The sequence below is a fragment of the Podarcis gaigeae genome (genome assembly GCF_964106915.1).
Source record: "Podarcis gaigeae genome assembly, chromosome: 1".
Classification (NCBI taxonomy): Eukaryota; Metazoa; Chordata; class Lepidosauria; order Squamata; family Lacertidae; genus Podarcis; species Podarcis gaigeae.
In genome coordinates this window covers 127,972,837-127,986,070 of record NC_139678.1, presented here as the reverse complement: position 1 = coordinate 127,986,070, position 13,234 = coordinate 127,972,837, and the positions used below count along the sequence as shown (strand labels likewise).

At 43.7% G+C, this 13,234-nt stretch overlaps 1 protein-coding gene and 1 long non-coding RNA gene across 2 annotated transcripts in view; one reads left to right on the top strand and one right to left on the bottom strand.

Annotated features, from left to right (window-relative positions):
• Positions 1 to 9,313, bottom strand: part of ABI2 (abl interactor 2) — an 82,932-nt gene extending 73,619 nt beyond the window's left edge. The window contains exon 1 of the mRNA XM_083709748.1: positions 9,189 to 9,313. The gene's annotated coding sequence lies outside the window, so the exon portion shown is untranslated. The remainder of the gene's footprint in view (positions 1 to 9,188) is intronic.
• The window catches only part of LOC310833437, a 309,440-nt gene that overhangs the window by 269,814 nt on the left and 26,392 nt on the right, over positions 1 to 13,234 (top strand). The gene's annotated exons all lie outside the window — the stretch shown is intronic.

Genomic DNA, 13,234 nt, shown 5'->3' with positions numbered 1-13,234 from the left:
AGACCCGAGAATGTCAATGGCTTCATTCATATTTCAGCAACTCTTCTGCAAGAACCCCGCGCCCAAGCAGTTGCCAAGATGTCAAGGAAATTTCATGCTCAATAAATGCTTGCAGACAAACCTTTGAAAATCTGGCAAACCTAGGTGTGAGAACAGGAAAAGGATGGCACTGTAGCTCTTAAATTATTCATTCTCGATTTAAACACAATCGGGGACACTTTGGCCAACTTCTCCTGCAGATAGCTTATTATATGGTGTTCTCACAAAACAGATCTTTCTGGTATGACGATGCTGCTCCAGAGCACTAAAATGTGTCCAAGTGATACTTCGCAGTTAATGGGAGCTCAACTTAATTATCTCTTGGATGTGGTAGGGTTAAAAGATTTTGGTAAGGCTCCTCCTCTTCCTACCTCCAGGCTTGACTACTGTCATTCGCTCTACGCGGGGCTGCCCTTGAAGCTGTCCCAGAAACTCCAGCGGGTGCAGAATGCTGCAGCGAGGCTCCTCACAGGGTCTCTGCCATGGGAGCATATTCACCCAGTGCTTTTCCAGCTGCACTGGCTCCCGGGGAGTACAGGGTCAGATTTAAGGTGCTGGTTTTGACCTTTAAAGCCCTTTACGGCCTAGGACCCTCGTACCTACGGGACCGCCTCTCCCGGTATGCCCCACGGAGAGCCTCAAGGTCCATAAATAGCAACACCCTAGAGGTCCCGGGCCCAAAGGAAGTCAGGTTAGCTTCAACCAGAGCCCGGGCCTTTTCAACACTGGCTCCAGCCTGGTGGAACGCTCTGCCTCGTGAGACCAGGGCCCTGCAGGATCTGATCTCTTTCCGCAGGGCTGTAAGACAGAGTTGTTCCGCCTGGCCTCTGGCTTGGAGCCAATTTGATTCCCTCCCTCCCTCTCTTTCTTTTTTCTTTTCCTTCTCCTCCTGCGATGAGGCTACATTTTAATATTTTAATGTTTCAATATTTTAATGTTGTATTTTAATTTTGTTTTTAAGTTGTAATCATTCAACTTGTTTTTATTATTGCTTGTTAGCCGCCCTGAGCCTGGTCTTAGCTGGGGAGGGCGGGGTATAAATAAAAATTATTATTATTATTATTACTTGAGAAGGTGCTTTATGTTGGTTTGTTTTTTAATTTTTATCTGCATTTTCAAAAACAGGAACAGAGAGTATATTTAACCCCGCTCCCACTGTCCCACTTACAACTTCATACCAAATACAGCATGTACTGTATACATATACCCTATGACTTCCCTTCCACACTTTTCCTGGTTCCTTTGCTTTTCTACTACTACGCATAATCCACATCTTTTTAATCATCCAATTTGTTATCTATTAAATACCTTATTTCAACTCTGCTGGATTTACTCAAGACCTGCTAAGCTATGTACAGTCATACCTTGGAAGTCAAATGGAGTCCGTTCAACTTCCAAAACGTTTGGAAACCAAAGCGCAGCTTCTGATTGGCTGCAGGAAGACGTTTGGCTTCCAAAAATAGTTTGTAAACTGGAATAGTCACTTCTGGGTTTGCAGTGTTTGGGAGCCAAAACGTTCGACTTGCAAGACCAGGGGGTAGGCAAACTAAGGCCCGTGGACAACATACGGCCCAACTACCTTCTCAGTCCGGCTCGCGGACAGTCTGGCAATCAGCGTGTTTTTACATGAGTAGAATGTGTCCTTTTATTTAAAATGCATCTCTGGGTTATTTGTGGGGCATAGGAATCCGTTCATATTTTTACCCCCCAAAATATAGTCCGGCCCACTGCATGGTCTGAGGGACGGTGGACCAGCCCACGGCTGAAAAAGGTTGCTGGCCCCTGCGCAAGACGTTCGGGATCCAAGGTACGACTGTATTTGTCTATACTGGTTCTTGAAATAGTCAATAAATATTATCTATTCCTCCTCCTATTCCTTATCTTCGTTTTTTCTTATCCTGTTTGTCAGACCAGCCAGTTCAGCATATTCAAACATTTTACACTGCCATTCTTTCTTAAGTGGGTACTAGACTTGTTCTCTACCTTTCTGCCAATAAGGTTCTAGCTTTGGTGGTGGTGTATAGTAACAAACGCTTTTGTTTTGGGGGGACATCTGTTGTTACCATTCCCAAGAGGAAAATCTCAGGTGTTTTGGGGAAAGTTTTTTACCTATCTTTTTAAATTCATTATATATAGTTTCCCAATATTCCTTAATCATTTTCCAGGACCACCATGTGGAAATAAAAGATCCCTCAATTTCAGCAATGGGCAGATTGGTGCCACCAATTTTACGTTTCCACTGTGGTCCAGAGGGATACTGTACCGGGGCCACCCAGGGCTGGGTTAACCTTTAAGCAAAATAAGCATGTGCTTAGGGTGGGTGTTATGTACTGAGTTGAATAGGATCCAAAATGCAGCAGTCTGATTGGTCCTAGAACAATAGGACTCAGAATGCAGCAGTCTGATTGGTCCTAGAACAATGCAGCAGTATGATTGGTCCGCAGGAGCCACCCAATCCAGCTCCAGGTGGAAGTGAATCCACAACCTGATTGGCCTACAGGAGATTTCATGCTCTTTATTCAGCTCATAGTGGTGAGGAGGAATGGAAGTTTCCCCACAATATCTGCTTTATATACATTATTTACACAATGGGCCCCATGTGATTGGCTAATTCCGGGATTCCCTTGTAGGCCCATCAGGTTGTAGATTCACTTCCACCTGGAGCTGGATTGGGTGGCTCCTGCGGACCAACCATAATGCTGCATTGTTCTAGGACCAATCAGACTGCTGCATTCTGAATCCTATTGTTCTAGGACCAATCAGGCTGCTGCATTTTGGATCGTATTCAACTCAGTACATAACAGTGGGCTTCTACAAGTCGAGACACAGGGATAACAGCAAGAGACCTTATTGAGCTAATGTAACGGAACAACAGGGGCAGAGCAACTCCTTATATATATTTCTGAAGGCCTGGTCCACTCCCACTCTCAACATGATTGGCTGTGAATCGTAACTCAGAGCTGAAGAGCCAATGCCGGTGGCCCAAACCCTGATAATGCTACATGATTGGATGTCATGTATCGAGCCAGAACACAGGGGCTTAGACTCCTTAGCCCAGACTGGAGCTCAGCCGACCACAGACCACTGAATGCATAACAAGGGCAGTGGTTTTCAACCAGTGTGCCATGGCACCCTGGGGTGCCTTGAAGGATGGTCGGGGTGCAACACTGGCCTCTGTCCCTCTTTCCTTCCCTCCCTCCTCTAATACCCTCTTGCGTCTCTGCCTCCCAAAGGCTTGCACAGCTGTTTGTTGCAGCAGCCCTGGCTATAAGTGTCACAGGCGAATGGTACCTCTGGGGCTGGCCAGGCTCCTGTGGGGCAGTGTGAAGAGGTACCTGTCTTTGGGGCAGGGGGGCAGCTCAGAGATCAGGGCGGGGGACAACAGCGGCTGCCCAGAAGACCCAAGGAGAGGGGAGAGGAGAGGAGGTTTAAGGAATACTCCACAAGCGAAGGTGTTTGAAAAAGGGTGAGAGGCTGCCAGCTCTGCAGGCAAGGGGGGGACCTAACTGGGCTCCTGAGACCCACAGGGGTGCTGCAGAAAGAATGCAGTTGGTCAAGGGTGTCGCAGACTCAAAAAGGTTGAGAACCTCTGACATCAAGGGAAGCACCAGTTCCCAGCATTCTTGGGGTGGCAGGAATGGGCTTTAAAGGTTTAATGTCTTAGTGTCCTAGTCACTGGTTCATGGGCCTAGGATCCTGACCTTTGGGCACCAATGCCTAAGTCTGCATCTCTCTTTTTGCAGGTCTCTGTGCATTCCAACTGCAAGGCTCCAAAGCCTTCATTCATTTGAATTTAAATCTGAAAATCCCTCTTGCCATGACGGTGACAAGAGTGGTCTCCCTATAATCAACATCCTGGCTACTCGTAATGATGAAATATATCGCTTGATTCCAGAAGGCTGTAATTGGAATTCCATTTAATTTCACTAATTCCAACAAATTAGTCCCCTTCTGTCAGATTAAATGATATTCTAAAAGTGGAGAAAATCTTAACTCTCTCAGTCTTCATTATCATAATAAACACCTCCTTTGGGAGAGCATTTACCCATTATTAGAATGTTTTGTGCATAACAGTTAAAGCCATGGTTTTCCCAGTAGTGATGTCTGGAAGTGAGAGCTGGACCATCAAGAAGGCTGATCGCCGAAGAATTGATGCTTTTGAATTATGGTGCTGGAGGAGACTCTTGAGAGTCCCCTGGACTGCAAGAAGATCAAACGTATCCATTCTGAAGGAAATCAGTCCTGAGTGCTCACTGGAAGGACAGATCGTGGAGTTGAGGCTCCAATACTTTGGCCACCTCATGAGAAGAGAAGACTCCCTGGAAAAGACCCTGATGTTGGGAAAGATGGAGGGCAGAAGGAAAAGGAGACGACAGAGGATGAGATGGTTGGACAGTGTTCTTGAAGCTACAAACATGAGCCTGACCAAACTGCGGGAGGCAGTGGAAGACAGGAGTGCCTGGCGTGCTCTGGTCCATGGGGTCACGAGGAGTCGGACACGACTAAACAACTAAACAACAACAAAATGATGGGGTGTGTGTGTGTGATTTTAAAATAGCCCTAGTAAGACCCACTAGAAACCAAGATGTTTATCAATGGCTGATTCGGATAATATTAGTCATATGTGTAATCTGTGAGTGTGTGTGCAGAGAGAGAGAGAAAACACAGTAGATTTAAAAGGTTCATTTTGAGCTTCCATCTGTGAACCAATTTGACTATGTCCTCTGAAGTACGAAGCATATTTTTACAGAAACTCCATCCATTTTCCCCCTTTTCATTACTATTTTTCAGCAGAATGCGTAGACTGAAAGGATTCTAGAGGCTGCCTCTTTAGGTACAACCATGACTCACTGATGCATTCTGCCCAAGACAATGTATTTCTCTCCTATGGAGATAAATAAAAAGCTTTTCTCTGCCAAAGACAAGAAGACTCACTAGAAGACAAGCAAAAGGGTGGGGTTTTTTTCTTCCAATAGCATGACCTCATAACACATGAGGTATGGGACAGGCAGACAATCCTGAAGGCTTGAAGAGCAAAAGCCTTAGTGATTTCACAGCAGCAGCTAATGAGGATCTGACACAGGGATTAGATTTTAAATGGTGTTAAAAATCATTCTTAAACAACTGGGAAAACAGCCCTTTGTTTTTCTGAAATCCCTCCCCTAAAGATGCTCCTATCATCATAAGGAGGAGGTGATACTAGACCAGGACAGTCGGCCCTCAGGATATTTTTTCTGGCCCCTGGCAACAACTGATGCTCCCATTCCCTGCAGCCCTTAAGCTGCATTCCTTTTTTTTTTAATAAAATTTTTATTAGGGGTTTTTACAGAATAGAGTACAAAGACAATAAACAACCTTACTTTTATCTCAACAGAGTTTCATAACTTCTTTGGACTTCCTCACATCTCCCGCTGCCATTTTCATCATCATAAATTTTTTTTCCATGCAATTTATCATCTAGTTTGCAAATTTTATAACCGCTTATTTAAATATAGTCCTCTACAAATTTATTTCTCTTAATCTCGCTTTACATCCCATTTCAATCCAATTTTGTGGTGGCCAATTATTTATGATCAAACATCCTACTTAACTTTCCACCAAATCACAATATTTTTGTAAATAAGTCTTAAATTTCCTCCAATCTTCTTCAACCCTCTCTTCTCCCAGGTCTCGAATTCTGCCAGTCATCTCAGCCAGTTGCATATAGTCCATCAGCTGCATCTGCCATTCTTCCAGCGTGGGTAGATCTTGAGTTTTCCACTTCTTAGCGATAAGTATCCTTGCTGCTGCTGTTGCGTACAAAAAGAATGTTCGATCCTTCTTTGGCACCATCTGGCCGACAATGCCCAAGAGGAAGGCCTCTGGTTTCTTAAGGAAGGTATACTTAAATACCTTTTTCAGCTCATTATATATCATTTCCCAGAAGACCTTCACCCTGGGACAAGTCCACCAGAGGTGAAAGAATGTTCCTTCATTTTCCTTACATTTCCAACATTTATTGTCTGGCACATGGCATATTTTGGCAAGTTTAACTGGGGTCATGTACCACCTATATATCATTTTCATTACATTTTCCTTCAGAGCATTACATGCCGTGAAGTTCATCCCCGTGGTCCACAACCTTTCCCAATCCTCAAACATAATATTATGCCCAATATCCTGTGCCCACTTTATCATGGCCGACTTAACCATTTCATCTTGTATATTCCATTTCAACAGCAAGTTATACATTCTTGAAAGTACTTTGGTCTTAGGTTCTAACAATTCTGTTTCCAACTTCGATTTCTCCACCTGGAATCCTAACTTTTTCCTTAAGCTGCATTCCTAAAGGCACTGGGCTTTGGGAAGGAGGCATAGGGGCTCTGGCAGGGTCCTAGAGCCCTCCAATTTCCTTCCCAAAGTCTAATTAGCCGTTTCCCAGCTTTGGGAAGAAGGTGGGAAGGTTCTCGGACGTGCCAGAGCTTTGCACCTCCTTTCCAAAGCCCAGTGCCTCACTTTGTCAGCTTTGGGAAAGTAGTGCGAGGGCTGGGGGAGGCATCAAATTTTGGCCTTGCCTCCCCACCCCACACAACAAGGCAGGTTCCGTGTCAAAGTACTCTTGTGTCCCATTTGGTATGAAAAGTTGGACCGCCCTGCTCCAGACAGATTAATGAGTGATTAATGGGATTTGTTGGCAGTCCACTTTGGGGTATATATGTTTGAAGCTGGAGCTTTGGTTGCAATAGAATGCTTTACATTTTTAGTTGTAACTTTTAACTTATGCCAGTAAAGGCTAGTTACATCAGTAAAATCATAAAATCATCCAAATACATTGATAACCCAAACATATACAATATATGAAAGACTAGATAACCACCATTGAATAAATCAGTCAACTTTAGATTTAGCGTTAAAGATCTCGGCTAAGTACCCTGAAATAATCTTGGTAGTTTCAGAAGTATCATCCCTCAACAAATACTGGATTACAGATTCTTTGCAAATCAATGTTTTGAGTTGTAAGGGAGTCACTAGGAGATCTCTGCGATGGGAGTGGAGAAGAGAACAATCCAAAATTATGTGATGTATTGTATCTGGTGTTTTCTTATTACAGGAACAGAATCTGTTCTGGAAGGGGATTTTTTGAAACCTTCCAAACAGTACAGATGAGGGGGGTGCATTTAGACGAGCTAGCATAAAAGCTCTACGATGCGATGGAGTTTCTAAATTATAAAAGTAATTAGGCTCTATGGTGGAGCTGCAATCCTAAGTAAGCAGATGAACATACAAAAGGCTGGGAGGGGTAGAGTTTGTGGATTTCATGATCTAGCAGCCTCAGCTTGATGAGAGAGAAGATTTGTAAGTCATCCAATAGAAGAAGGATTGCAATCCCTATTTGCCTGAGTTTCAGGGTAATATCAGAAAACCATGTAGAATTATGTATACCTCTCAATAAAGAAGTTATAGTAGTAAGCTTTCTGGGTCTGTATTAAAACGAATTTTTAGCCAGTAATTTTAGTTGCTGGAACAGCAATGACAAACCTAGACAGCATCTTAAAAAGCAGAGACATCACCTTGCCAACAAAGGTCCGTATAGTAAAAGCTGTGGTTTTCCCAGTAGTGATGTATGGAAGTGAGAGCTGGACCACAAAGAAGGCTGATCGCCGAAGAATTGATGCTTTTGAATTCTGGTGCTGGAGGAGACTCTTGAGAGTCCCATGAAGATCAAACCTATCCATTCTGAAGGAAATCAGCCCTGAGTGCTCACTGGAAGGACAGATCCTGAAGTTGAGTCTCTAATACTTTGGCCACCTCATGAGAAGAGAAGACTCCCTGGAAAAGAAAAGATGAGATGGTTGGACTGTGTTCTCAAAGCTACCAGCATGAGTTTGACCAAACTGCGGGAGGCAGTGGAAGACAGGAGTGCCTGGCATGCTCTGGTCCATGGGGTCATGAAGAGTCGGACACGACTAAACAACATTTCTTAGGTGATATCCACGGTCCTCGGTTGCAAAGATTTGGCTGGGTCCTTCCCATGGGAGATAACAGAGCCTCTTCTTAGGCAGATTCTGCTTCACTCGTTCCTGACTTCCGAACCCTGATGGTACGGTTGCATAAATACACTGGCATTGTTTGAGTGCAGCCAGAGAAGGAGAATTCACCCCAGAACTGCACCCCAGGGAAGGTTCTGATGAGATTGCTTTTGCGGCACTGTATTAGCTATGAGGGCATCAATTCAGGAGTGTTTCCGTGTTAGAATAATTGAAAGGCACATTCGACCTGATGTAAGTGAATAATAGGCCCTCGTGATTATAACAGTGCATTTCTAGTGAAATCAGCTGAGCATCTTCACCTCCTTGCCACAATTCGTGGCGCTTCAACCCTGCGTGGCTTTTGGCCAACTCTCTGCGAAACGATAAAGCTGTCTGTGGTTGCCAGCAATGACATAACCACAGCTGCATATTGCAATTCAGCCTTTGCTACTTGCCTAGAAAAACTACCTAGGTAGAACCTGGAGCTTAATAACCAGGCAGGGTTGGGATGTCTCCCGGAGGTAAAGGCAGAAGGTGCTGACCTGGAAATGAGAGTACTTGTGAAGGAGATCTAATCAGAGTGGGAAGGAATTAATACTGAAGTTATCTAGGCTACCTGTTTCCGTTTCAAAGAAGGGGTGGGGAGCCTACGGCCCTCTGGACTCCCAACGCCCATAAACCAGTGATCAGGGGAGATGGGATTTGTGGTCCAGTATCACAGTATCCTTGGTCTATAGGATGACAAAAGCCATTATTTGATAATCCAGTAAGAAGTAAGCAGCACATAAGCGGCACACAAAACTCTACCAAACCATTCTACATTCTAAATCTTATATTAATAATCCAAAAATTGAGAGAACAAGATACACAATCTACTACAGAAGCCACAAACAGAAAACTCATTCAAGAGGGACAATTGAAAAACTATTGCGATCCAGGCAAATACAAGTTCCACTATATCATTTCTTAATTCAACTATTGGACATTGTTTTTGAAAACAATTTCTTCCGATACAAAAATGATTTTTATGTCCAAATTAAGGGTGTTGCCATGGGTGCAGCCCTTGCCCCATCTGGGGCTAACATCCACATGATTGACTTTGACAATAATTGGGTTTTTTCCAGAATCTAACTTACTTACTTCTTACTGGTCTACTACGAGAATTGGCAGCACAGGTTCATTTCTTCATTATTTGATAATCAGCATACAGAATTACAAAGTCTGCCCAATGCCCGTGCAACCTTAACCGTATCTCTTGCCATCTCTTGGTCTTTTTAAAAATACCCTGTTTAGGAAAGCGATCTCTTTGGCAACAGTATGTCCATGAATTTTTTAGCGACGCCTCTTGTATTAGGCTGCGCATATATCCAGTGCCTCAGTCATAACAGTGACTGCTCAAGTTCCTTTGCATTTTGCGAGCTGTGCTTGCAGATCCTCTTTCTTCTCCTGCATGCAAATCAAAAAGCATGGTGACAGCACGCAAACTCCTTCTCCAGTTATTGTCGTCTGGCTTTGACATTGGAAGCACGAAAACATTTGGATGATGAGTCATTGGAGAGAAAGCCGCTGCCCTCCTCCTCCCATGTGATACGTTTCACTCTTTTTCCATAAGGCAGCCCAACTTTAGATCTGTCGACGTTGCTGCCACGCAGTTATTTCGCAAGAGCAGAGGGGTCTGCTAAGGCCTGGCAGAAACGTCAGCTCAGAGAGGTCTGGACGGAGAACAGAGATCGGAAGTCACTTTAGCAGATGGTGTCTTGCAAAAGCTAGACCCTTAGGACACGCTCACATGACAAAACCTGACATCGGTCTTGGCTGCTAGACAAGCGCAATGTTCCATACAGCTGTCTGTGGTTTTTTTCTGATCAGTGTGTGAAATGATAATTCACTGCATTGGGGTCTCAGCTGAAAATCAGTGTGGCCAAGCCGCAGTTCCTCTCTGCTGGGTGATTCAAGCGGCATGTGATTATTTATCATAATCATCAATACTTCTGGATCAGAGGTGGAGAATCTGTGGTTCTTCAGACATTCCTGAACTTCAGCTCCCATTGTAGGTCCTCATCCCCACACCCAATATAGACAATGTACTGCTTCCGGAGGCGGCGCGAAGGGTAATGGCTGCCCTTTCCTAACCGGGAAGGGAGCTCCGCGCGAAAACGGGTCGTCCGCTACGGCGAAGCGGAGACCCACATTGGAAAACCGCAGGCGGCAGAAGCCTGCGGTCTTGGGACCCGGCGGGCGCCAGAAGCAGCCCCCAAAACGCAGAAGGAACCCCGTAAGGGGCTCTGGATCGTGGAGGAGGCTGCGGCGCTGAGGGTCGTTCCGCAATCGGCGGAGTGAAGCTGCAAAGCTGTTGCCGGTGAGCGCTGACCTTTCTTCCTTGAATTGGCACCTTGGAAAGCAGCAACCCGTGAGTAATAAGGACTTTTAATTAAGCTTAAAGATCAAAGCTCCTGAATTTGGCTGAAAGCGGAGGACGTAAAAAAAGGAAGTCCGTCTTCCGCTCACACTAAACTTCAAAGCAAAGAGCAGGAGGAGTGGAGGCAGTGAATGAACTCTTTTACAATTTGGATTTGAGCATTCAGTGCATCACTTTAATGCAGAAAAGGATTTTAAGCATTGGATTTATGCTAAGATTGGACTGTAGGATCTTTCTCTGAGGAATCTACATTTTAAAAAAGGAAACCCAGGTGCTGGAACTGCCTGGCAACAGTAGCAGTCAGCCTGCACACATAAATACTTTGAAACAAAATTTGGAAAAAATCTGAGGGGCTTGGACTTTGCTACTTTGACATCTTATGAGGTACCAGCAAGCACTGCTTGAAACATTGTGTTTTTGTAAAACCAACTCTGCTGAAGATTTAGCATTTGAAGGCTTTTGGACATGGGTTTTGTTTTCTCTGTGAACTATATTTATTGATTCCCTTCTGAAAGACTTTTTAAGCTCCCCCTAGAGGTTTTGGACTTTACAGCAGTGACATCCTTATACTTTCTGTTTCCCGGTCTCCTGGTTGAATGTTACCATCTGGGCTGTCTTTTTCTCATGGGAACAACTCAGCTTGACCTTGAGCCTTAGATAAATTTGGAATGAGTGGCGCAAAGAAAAAGGAGCCAAAAGAAAAGGAAAAAGAACAAAGACCGCGAACTAGACAAACAACTTTAGCCTCAGCCTTGCAGCAACGCAGATCTTCGGTACCCACTGTGCTCTCTGAGGAAGCAGCAGCTTCTCTGCCACGTGCAGGGGAAGGAGAAACAGAGGAACTACAATTGGAAGATATGGCCTCAGGAACAGCTGCCTCCATTTTAAAAAAAATATATGAAAAATTGGAATCTTTGGATAAGAAAGTGGAATCCTTGGATAAAAAAGCTGATGAGCAAACTTTTAAAATAGACCAAAACACCGAATGTTTAAATAAATTAGCTGGACAAGTGGCACAGAACGTGGAAACAATTGCAGAATTGAAGGGAGCTACAGGGGAGAACAGAAAATTGGTTGAAGACACCAGCCAAAGGCTGGGAAAGTTAGAAAAAGAGGTGAGGCCACTCAACAAACAAGTTGGTGAACACCAGACCTATCTCTCGATGATTGAACTGAGAAGTAGGGAGACCAACTTAAGGATTAGATCGATACCCGAAGTGGAAGAGGACAACCTGGCTGAGTTTCTGACCAAAATATTTTCCAAGCACTGGAACCTAGAAGAGACGGACTTTAAGATTACATCAGCTTTCAGACTTGGAAGACTGACAAAAAAAGACAAGCCCAGAGACTGTTTGATATCACTGAGATCAAAGGAGGAGAGGGACAAGATTTTGGGCCTACACTACGGAAAGTCACTGGACATTTTAGATAAGAGGATCGAGTTATACAAGGACGTTCCCAAACAGCTTTTGGATTTGAGATCGGAATATTTGGAATTAGCAAGACTTTTGAGGAGCAACGCCATCATCTTTAGGTGGGATTTTCCACAAGGACTATCTTTTACTTTCAGAGGGAGGAAGATCAAAATTAGAACATTGGAAGACAGAGACAAATTTCTGAACCAATACGGAGAGGACCTTCATAAAAAACTTGGACTACCATCGGAGCCCGAAACACCAGAGGTACCTGCACCCTTGGATCCTGAAGATTCAGCAAAAAAGGTACCACCCCCAGAAAAATAACCAGATCTATCCAGGATGTCTCTGCAACTTCTGAGTTGGAATATAAATGGCTGCAACATTCCGGAGAAAAGGAGGAAAATTTTTCACATATTAAAAAAGGAACAATTGGACATTATTTGCCTGCAAGAAACCCACGTGACAAGGCTCCACAGAAAAGTGCTGATAAATAAGAGACTTGGCCAAGAATTTATATCTTCAGATATGGTGAAGAAGAGAGGGGTGGTGATATATGCAAAAGAGAGCCTCTCACCTAAATTTTTATTTAAAGATGAACATGGCAGAATTTTGGCAATTGAAATACAGTATCAAGGAGAAAAAATTTTGATATTAGGAATCTATGCACCAAATGATGGGAAATCGGAATTTTATAAGAAGTTGCATGAAAGCATGCTGGAATATCTGGACTATGACAACATCATAATGATGGGAGATATGAATGGGATTGTATCAACTAACATGGATAAGTCGCAAAGTCAAAAAGTTACCAAAGATGGCAGACTACCAAAGACCTTTTTTGAAATGACAGAAAATATGGGCTGGATTGACATATGGAGAATCAAGAACCCCCTAGGAAAAGAAGGAACATTTTTCTCTGAGGCTCAACTGACTTGGACAAGAATCGACCAAATTTGGATTACTAGAGGTCTGGCACCTAAGGTCAGGAAAGTGGAAATCTGCCCAAAGACATGCTCCGACCATAATGCTTTGAAAATGGACATGACATTATTACCAACCGGCTCCTTTAGATGGAAGATGAATGACAATTTGTTTAGAAATCAGGAGATAATTAAGAAGGCCCAAAAAGTTATAAAGGACTATTTTGAAATAAACCTGAACACCGCGGTGGAAAAAAGAACAATTTGGGACGCAAGCAAACTGTGATGAGAGGGTTCTTGATACAACAGAATGCCATAAGGAAAAGGACACAAAATGAAAAGAAAGACAAGATTCTGGAGAAAATTAAAGAACTAGAGAAGAAGCTAAGAGCCAATCCGAAGTCACAGCCGATTTTGAGAGAAATTAAA